Here is a 4135-nt window from a genome sequence, read left to right on the forward strand (position 1 = left end):
ACACTATTCTTAATTCTAGGGCTCCCTCCACGAAACGCTGTATGCCTTTAAGTGGACACAATCTGGACCCAGTCCATTACCCTGTAGGGACCTGCCACAGTTTTATGTGGCTGCCATATCTGCTGAGCATTACCCATAGAGGTGTTTCAGCTGGATGTCACCCTCTGGTTTCCCATTTCATGCAGGGACGAGATGGCTTAGGCCTTTCCGCCCAGCACAGATTCCTTTTTGGGACTTATTTTTCGGTTAGAAGGCCTGGCAGGCCATCCATTTGAGCCGTTTAAGTCTGTCAGATAATTTTGAAACCTTAAGCAGTTTTTTGGTAATCCTATCCTCTCTTAGAGGACTGAGGATCTGCAGGCTCTGTCAGCTCCTCTTGTATGGACTTTGCCCAGAGGCTGGTTAAGTCTTACTGCTTCCTAGGCCTATTTAATCCTAAGGCTGCTTCGACTCTGTTTCGCTTTCAGCAAGTGGTTGGAGGCTTTCTCCCCTGCTATGCGGGGTCAGATAGTGACTATACCTCTAGCTGTCATCGCAGCATTGAAGTGAACCTATGAGAGGGAACATCTCGGTTACGTATGTAACCTTGGTTCCCTGAATAGGGAACGAGATGCTGCGATGCTGGCCGTTCCGTACCTTCGATAGCGCTTCCTTCGTCATAGTGTAAAATCTGATGAAATAGCGCGCAGCACGCATATATGAGCATACGTGACATATGCTCTGGGCAGTGCTAAGCGCTATTGGCCAATAAATTGGCGTGATGGTATAAGGGCTTCAGCCATTCATCACACCGGAGGTGTTCCCATAGCGATGACGTCATCGCAGCATCTCGTTCCCTGTTCAGGGAACCAAGGTTACATACGTAACCGAGATGTTTTCTTTCCTGGCTGAGGGAATCACAGCGCTTCTGATTGGCTGGCAATCTTCGTTTGGATGACGTCTTTTGGGAAAGCCCTTGTGGTGAATGGAGGTTTTGCCTGGTTACATGAGAAGCTTCAGAAGTCGGTTGCCTTGGCTACGGATGGTGACGCGCTTGAAGTTCTTCTGAGAGTTTGTTTGCGTGGCTGTAGACTTTGAAGATTTCGGCAGTCACGAAGCTTCAGCGGAGTGTTTAGAGTTCTGGATGACAAGAACGCTAGTCGCGTGTTGGAGTAAGCATTTCAGCGGTTCGCGCTGTTCGGCGGTTCCAGCAGTTCAAGCAGTTCAAGCAACAAGTTACTTCAGTCACTGTGGTTTAAACGAGCTGATTTGGTCCATCCCGCAGTGCGGTCTTCCAATCAGAGGTTACTGCAGGGCAGAGCCACGCCCCGTATGGTTCCTTTTCCGTCCATAAATTAACCTAATATTTTGCCTGTCACATGGAACATCCTTGCGAGATTTTGTTAATACTTCTATAAAGTGCCGTACAAATATCATATCATGACCATTCCTTCAACACCAAACTTCGCATATCTTGCATACGCAGAGTATATTTAATAACTTTATCTATAAAAAGAGGTTATAAAACATTGATTAAACTTCATAGGTTACAATAAACACATCAAGCATATATAAGCCATAAAACATATTATTTGGGAGTATAGTCGGCCTTTTATACTTTAAATGATTGTCTTTTGAAATCATCCATGTGAGTTTGCGTGTGTTTCTTTGTCTGCAAATAAAGAAAAGAGCACGGTTTTCTGGAATAGGGAGGAAAGGGAGAGTGTCCTGAGGTCAGGAAAGTGTCACACGGTGGGGATCTGGTGAGCTTCCCAGCTCAGAGTGAAGCTGTAAATCTGTCCATTTGTGTTTATTTGATTATCGATTTATGCTGAAAATGGTCATGTGTATCACGGGCCATCTGTTGCTCAAGTTAAACATTATCACTGCCTTAGTGTTTGCCGGTCTGGAGAATGTTCTCTAAATCACCCTCTTCCTGTGTCTCTTACATGGGTGCTAGCGAAGCTGGTCAGCAGAGGACAATCAACCATTTGTGCTGACGTGAGTCTTAAAACAAAAAGGGAGTTTATATTCTCCTGATTGGATTAAGTCTATCACCATTTTATCTCCCCTGAGGTGATAATGAAGAGCGGGACAAGAACTGGTCGAGACAAGCTGGCGTCATGTGGGTCCTTAATGAATTTTACGATCCACAGCTGGCTAAAAGAAGACTCGTTAGATTCTTCATGGAATGTGGTGATTCAATAGCTTATTTGTGGCTGTTCGACAGAGGTCCTACATAAGACACAGGCAGGGCCGGATTAACAGCTAGGCTAGGTGGGGCTGAAGACCCAGGGCCTGCGAATTGAGAATTGAAGATGCTGATTAGACGTGATTGGCTGTGGAGGAAAGGAAAAGTAGACCTAGAATCGATTGGCCATCGGGAGCACCCGTGCATTTCCCGGTGTGCCGATTGCAGAAATCCCACCAAGCCTCCACATATTAGTGTCTGCGCTATTTCAGTCCAAAAGATATGAGCAATAAAAATGTCGTTGTACTCGTTTACACTCGTTTTCAGTCACTCGTTTAAAAGATAGTTGCAGGTATCTTTTAATCACCTCGGCTTTACTGTAGCGCATGGGAAACAAACACTAAAAGCCAAGTGATGAAACGGCACTAAGATACCTGATTAAACCGTGCAGTGCAAAAGAACAGCTGGACCACACCGGACCGTTGTCTCCCACCCGCGACTGTAGCTCGACACTTTCACCACTCTATTGAAGTGATAATGGCGGGGAAGTCATGGCCTAACGGTTAGAGAGTCGGACTCATAACCCAAAGGTTGTGGTTTCGAGTCTCGTACCGGCAGGGATTGTAGGTGGGGGGAGTGAATGTACAGCGCTCTCTCCCACCTTCAATACCACGACTGAGGTGCCCTTGAGCAAGGCACCGAACCCCCAACTGCATAAATGGCTGCCCACTGATCCGGGTGTGTGTTCGTGGTTTGTGTGTGTTGTCTGCTGTGTGTGTGCACTTTGAATGGGATAAATGCAGAGCACTAATTCCGAGTATGGGTCACCATACTTGGCCACATGTCACTTCACTCACTTGTTAAAATAAGAAATCAGAAAAATGTGAAGAAAAATTCATATGCAGAAAAATATGAATTCAGTAATTAAGAGCCTGCAATATAATGGAATATTAATATTGTTAAATGCATTTTAAGTATTTATTAATAAATAATTTATTTATTCCAATTGCCTAACCCCAACAATACATTTATGGGGGACTGTGTGGGCCAGATGGGCTGAATTTTAGCACCAGTCCAGCCCTAATGATTCTCCTCTTCTAGGGCCAGAAAGAAGACCTTTAATAATAATACTATTTAAAATAAACTCCTTAAGGGAGCTGTATATGCTCAAAAGTTGTTGCTGCTTCTGGAAACCTGTTTGCTTTGCCTTCATATCTACTGTTAATGTATTTATTCTTTTAATGTGTTGTAGCCTGGAATATTTAGTGTACATACACATTGTATCTATGTGTGTTGAACATTTGATTTAAACAATTTTTTTATAAAAAATTAGTCCTGTGGTAGAAAACGTTGTGGCACCAAGATACGCTACTATGAAGGGGGGCCCTTGGGTTTGCTATAGCCCCAGGGCCCTATGTGTTCCTAATCCGGGCCTGGACACAGGTGAATCCAATGACAAATTAACGAGAGGAAAAAAACTGGGTCATGGGGAGCACATGGGAGAAAACACGACAAACAGGTTCATAATTCTGACATATATATACACTGAACAAAATTATAAACCCAACACTTTTGTTTGTGCCCCCATTTTTCATGAGCTGAACTCAAAGATCTAAGACTTTTTCTATGTACACATACATGTATATATTTAAGAAAAAATGTTAAGTTTATATATTAAATATATTTATCTGTAATATAAATAATTTAAATATAATTATATACATGTAAATACATGTACATATTTTCAAAATATATACTTTATATGTGTGTATTTATATATACATGATAAATATACACAGTACACACACATATATTATGTAAACAAAAAAATTTTTTTTGGATGGTTTGACAGCACTAATTTCTCTCTCTTTTTTTTTTTTTGAATTCCCTACTAGAAAATATTAATTTAAAAAAGGCATGGCTCTTACCATATAAATTTTGTATCCCTACATTTAAGAATTGATT

Source organism: Sinocyclocheilus anshuiensis, unplaced genomic scaffold (genome assembly GCF_001515605.1).
Source record: "Sinocyclocheilus anshuiensis isolate Anshui unplaced genomic scaffold, SAMN03320099.WGS_v1.1 scaffold870, whole genome shotgun sequence".
Taxonomy (NCBI): Eukaryota; Metazoa; Chordata; class Actinopteri; order Cypriniformes; family Cyprinidae; genus Sinocyclocheilus; species Sinocyclocheilus anshuiensis.